At 43.6% G+C, this 5830-nt stretch overlaps 1 pseudogene; it reads right to left on the minus strand.

Annotated features, from left to right (window-relative positions):
* Positions 1-465: 465 nt before the first annotated feature.
* Positions 466-583, minus strand: LOC124790756 (annotated as a pseudogene).
* Between the last annotated feature and the right edge of the window lie 5247 nt (positions 584-5830).

Genomic DNA, 5830 nt, shown 5'->3' on the forward strand with positions numbered 1-5830 from the left:
GAACGTTTCATTTCGATAAACTGTGTTCAATGAGTTATTCAGTTCTACTGTATAAGCAAATCCTTTCTTTACACTAAAAATAAGCGCTTTACTTACTTTTTCCTCTATCCTGGATTTTATTCGGATTATGATAAATATAGGTTTTGCGGAATTTAGGTTAGCGGGTTTTCACTGCATTTCTTAATACAGGAGACAGACAAGACGTACGAGCGACAAACTATACCTGTCTCATATCCTTTATATAAACTGAACTAAACCCCTCCCGAATAGGCCACGAAGAGTCAACGGGACCGACCGGCCGCCGCGTCATCCTCAGCGCACAGGCGTCACTTGATGCGGATATGGAGGGGCATGTGCTCAGCACACCGCTCTCCCGGCCGTTTTGTCGGTTTACGAGAGCGGAGCCGCTACTTCTCAATCAAGTAGCTCCTTAGTTTGCCTCACAAGGGCTGAGTGCACCTCGCTTGCGAACAGCGCTTGGCAGACCGGATGGTCACCCATCCAAGTGCTAGCCCAGCCCGACAGCGCTTAACTTCGGTGATCTGACGGGAACCGGTGTTACTACTGCGGCAAGGCCGTTGGCATTATATCATTTATATACGTAATTTAAAATGTGCTATCAAATCTAACGAATGAAGAACATGATGGCTGAAGAAATTTATAAGCTTTTGCAATTAAATGAGCTTAAGACAATCATTGGGTTGTCTTTACTAGTTATTTACCACATCTGGTCCTGAACGGTTATTTGTCATAAATGACCGTTTAACCTTTTTTAAATGTTCGGATAATAAGTTGCCGTCTCTTTATCTAAGAATAGATGATCAATGTAGCTAGCCGCTATCTCTGTGTAATGTCTTTTCCGTATAGGCGTGTATCTGTTGTCTTCAAGATCCCTTCACCTCCACACATAAGTCTATACAGTAAAGTAAGGCCCTCACAGTTCTTGGCTGATCCGTGATAAGACAGGCGAAAAATTAGACTAATGGAGGATTATTAGTATTATCTCTATTTTCATTCGCTCTCTCTCTCTTTCTCTCCTTTATCTATGTATAGTTTTTAATATAAGATTTCATTATGTGTACAGTGGAAAAAAAATCAGCCAAACAGAATCTTTGGTGGAGTCCTTCGTCTTGGTAATCAGCGGCTGACTTGCTGTAAGAGATCTTTACATTTATTATTATTGTTAAACACTGCAGTCAGTCGGGAGAATCAATCGTTTGGACAATTTGTTCCTTTTACGAAAGATTGCGAATTCCAGATGTGTACGAAGCCTTTTTGGACGATTTAACACAGACTCAGTGATTGCAGGCTCTCTTCGACACAGCTGAAACTTCCCCACTAATTACAGGGCCAACGTTATCATCAAATGATTCAGAAAAAACTCCAGAACAAAAAAGTCACAAACCTTATTTATGGAGGAAATCGTGTATTAAACCCATGTCCATTACATGTCCAGATCTCCGGTGATTCCACGCCTTAATTATTTTCCTTTTACAATCTCTTTCTCTTCAAAACAAACCGCTAGCGGCACAAATGTTAACTGGCTCGCTTTTGCGAGAAGAAAAGCAGAATATGTATCTCTCAGAAACACGTCAATCCCTCAACAGATACTCCAGAAGCTGTCCTAGTTACCACTCTTAACAACCATGGAGAATGCACTAGAAAATAATTTGGCGTCGACGAGCTGTCGCCGCATATATTACGAGAAAATCAGATCAGATAACTTTTCCAAAGTGAATGAATGTGGATGGTTTGATTGAAAATGATTAATTGGTGCGTGGTAGAGGGTATTTGCAGTGGGGACATTACAACCGCTACAGCAACACACTTGTAAGTGTGAATTTAAACTGCTGGTAGCGTAAAAGTTAAAAAAAAGAAAGAAATCCGGATACGTGTGTGAGTAAGACTCGCACATCAAGAGTTCCGTTGAAACCTAGTCTGTATTCTGTATCTATATATGCGTACTGACAAACTTTTCTCCATGACCACGCACTGCCATCCACTCGTGGTTGTGGTGGTAGATAGCCCTTGGTCTCATGCTGTTAGTAAGGGAGTTTGGTCGCGGTACGTGGCAGCGGGTGGATGTGGCGAGCAAAAATCTGCGAAATACGGAGCTGTGACTTTACCGTGCATGTGAAAACGCGTTTATTGTTTCATTCGTCCGACATAATACGATGCTTGCGCGGTTTAATCATACAGGCTTTAATAACGACGTTAATATCAAATAGATCGGGTTTTAACCTCCCTGCGTTTTTTGTCCAATCACGCTCTACCGACGATCAATAGAGACACAAACAAAAACATCCAAATAGCTTCAAAGATAAAAATACTCGTAACTAACAAATGAATAACCGAACGGTACGATGGTACTAGACTGTGACTGTACAGTACAGAGATTTCGGATAAACGTTTCTTTTATTCTTCATGAGTGTAACCCTTTTCAGCGACCCTTCAGCGACTTTTCGTCAATAACTTCGCTTATTCTTCTTTTGCATTATTTTTCGTGAGTATAATCACCGACGACAGTATAGATGAAACACATTGAGGACTCTGTCACCATTACATTGCCTCGTGAACAAAACACTTAAAATTTTCCACATGTACAGTAAAGTTGGTAAGTCATATATAGTTTACCTTTATCTAGGGGTATTTATTTCTCCGTGTTTTGCGGATTTTCGCGTACCACATTCATCCACATCCACACAACCAGACTATCTGACTAGCAGGATAACTGCAGTAACAATATCCTTAATGAGATACACGTCTGTATGCACCTCATAACTAGAATCTTACCCATAGATTCTCCCATACCATATATTCTGATCCGGGCAACCACGGGCTTCTCAGCTGGTTGTATGTATAGATAGCTCATCCATCGTAGGAATCGACATCTCGACGGTTTTTGCCACCTATCGATAGTGGCAAGAGGTAGCCTACATCTACCTGTTCGAGAGAAAATGGTTGAAATGGCTCTGAGCACTATGGGACTTAACTTCTGAGGTCATCAGTCCCGTAGAACTTAGAACTACTTAAACCTAACTAACCTAAGGACATCACAAACATCCATGCCCGAGGCAGGATTCGAACCTGCGACCGAAAGACAAATAGACAATAGGATAATAAATGACAATTTTTTTCGTGCGGTATAACTACAAGATAATTTTTGGATATTTTTCCTTTAGTTCTACTGTGAAACCTTACTTCTCTAAGTAGCCCGTTTATATGTTTGTATGTTGGCAGTGCTCTGCTTTAATATCTCTGACACGGCTGTGCGCCCTCTATAATAGACTCTGGGGCTGGTCGGACTCGCAGTTGGAAGTTAATAGTTAGCAGTGATGGAGGTCAGCAGTTATAGCGCGAGCGGGCGGTCTGGACGTGTGTCCGTCATGAAGATTTAATATTGGTTAGACATGGATTGTAAAATGTGTATTGACGATTATATAATTTTTGGAACTGGATGTCACAGACGAATATATAATTTTTGGAATTGAAAGTCACATGATTAAGGTAAAATCTGCTAAATACATTGTTTGCTCTGCAACAATATCTTTCCTTTGCTAACCACATGCCTATTAGTAGTTAGAGCCTACAGTAGTTAGAATCCTTTTATTTAGCTTGCTGTAGTGGCTGCAATTGCTGTAGTTCGAGTTATGAAGATTCTCTGTGAGGTGACTTATGAAATGTATGGGTTATTGTTAGGATTTCTTCTAACTCAGGGCAATTCTTTCGCGTTAATTAATAGTCAGATTGCGTTATCCTTGTATATTGTGGGTTATTAATGAATTGAATAAGTTTGAGTTGTATTTGTCAGGAATAATTCTGTAGCTCAGATATGATGTGTGAATTCGCAAGGGACCAAACTGCTGAGGTCATCGGTCCCTAAACCTACACACTACTTAAACTAACTTATGCTAATAACAACACACACACCCATGCCCGAGGGAGGACTCGAGCCTCCGGCGGAAGGGGCCGCGCAATTAGTGACATGGCACTTCTAACCGCGAGCGGCAAATGACATGATAAAAAAATAACAGAGTGACAGTACTTCAGTTTGACTCAGCAGTTTCGAAATAAATAAAGGAGTTTCACTTCTTGCCATATTTCATGAGTCTAGGTTACCCTACAGGTCTGGATGAGCCATTTGCGAGTATCAAAATATGTCACGTCAATGGCCTTATCTTCGGACTTCATTGACTTACAAGCTTCAATTTTTTACACGGCCGAGGAACCGTAGACGTTAATATGTGACATAAATTTCAACTTGATACGTCGACCTGATCCTGAGAAAATGGTTTTAAATACTCGGACAGACAGACGGACGCAAGGTGATCATGCAAGGTTTCCGTTTATAGCAAATGAGATAGAAGCACTCCGCCTTCAGGCCACAAGTGGCCCATCGGCACCATCCGACCGCCGTGTCATCCTCATTGAGGATGCGGATAGGAGGGGCGTGTGGTCAGCACACCGCTCTCCCGGTCGTTATGATGCTTTTCTTCGACTGGAGCCGCTACTATTCGGTCGAGCAGCTCCTCAATTGGCATCACGAGGCTGAGTGCACCCCGAAAAATGGCAACAGCGCATGGCGGTCCCGATGAACACCCATCCAAGTGCCCGCCACGCCCAACAGCCCTTAACTTCGGTGATCTGACGGGAACCGGTGTATCCACTGCGGCAAGACCGTTGCCCAAATGAGGTACGGACCCCTAAAAATTCGAATATATTATTGTGGAGACATGAAAATAAACTACATTGCTTGAATATATTATTTGTCAGAGTAACCATTTATCTTCGACGGTTGTTAAACGAAAATGGTAAAATGTCGATTGTGCCGGTTACCCGCCCATTTCGAATTTGCCACTGCTTATACAGTCAGAAGGGAAGCGCGTACCGCGCCATTACCGAGAGTTGAAGGTACGTGCAGGGCGCATACAGAAGCGGCGTGTGCACGCGGGCCCCATGTGTGCGACTCTAGTTCTTGGCCAGTTGGGTTGGGTTCGATTATTTGGGGGAAGAGACCAAACAGCGAGGTCATCGGTCTCATCGGATTAGGGAAGGATGGGGAAGGAAGTCGGCCGTGCCCTTTGAGAGGAACCATCGCGGCATTTGCCTGGAGCGATTTAGGGAAATCACGGAAAACCTAAACCAGGGCGGCCGGACGCGGAATTGAACCGTCGTCCTCCAGAATGCGAGTCCAGTGTGCTAACCATTGCGCCACCTCGCTCGGTCTCTAGGCCAGTGTACTGTCGACTGGACAGTTGCCAGTGTATGGAAGGAAGAACATTTTGTCATATTATATTGACTGGATCTTTCATTGCACTTGGATCCGGAGCCGATATTTATTGTGGCTGTTGTCTTGAGGAATGTGGGACATTTAATGTGTTATGTGATTCAAATGGCTCTGAGCACTATGGGACTTAACTTCTCAGGTCATCAGTCCCATAGAACTTCTTAAACCTAACTAACCTAAGGGCATCACACACATCAATGCCCGAGGCAGGATTAGAACCTGCGACAGGAGAAGTCGCGCGTTTCCAGACTGTAGCGCTTAGAACCGCATGGCCACTCCAGCCGGCAATGTGTTATGTGGCTACAAGCTACTGAGCTCTGATTGTGCTCTGCTCTCTTTAAGTGAGATGGGTGACTTGAACTTCGCCGGCCGAGGTGGCCGAGCGGTTCTAGGCGCTACAGTCTGGAACCGCGCGATGGCTACTGTCGCAGGCTCGAATCCTGCCTCGGGCATGGATGTGTGAGATGTCTTTAGGTTTGTTAGGTTTAAGTAGTTCTAAGTTCTAGGGGACTGATGACCTTAGAAGTTAAGTCCCATAGTGCT

Source organism: Schistocerca piceifrons, chromosome 3 (genome assembly GCF_021461385.2).
Source record: "Schistocerca piceifrons isolate TAMUIC-IGC-003096 chromosome 3, iqSchPice1.1, whole genome shotgun sequence".
In the NCBI taxonomy this organism is placed as follows: domain Eukaryota; kingdom Metazoa; phylum Arthropoda; class Insecta; order Orthoptera; family Acrididae; genus Schistocerca; species Schistocerca piceifrons.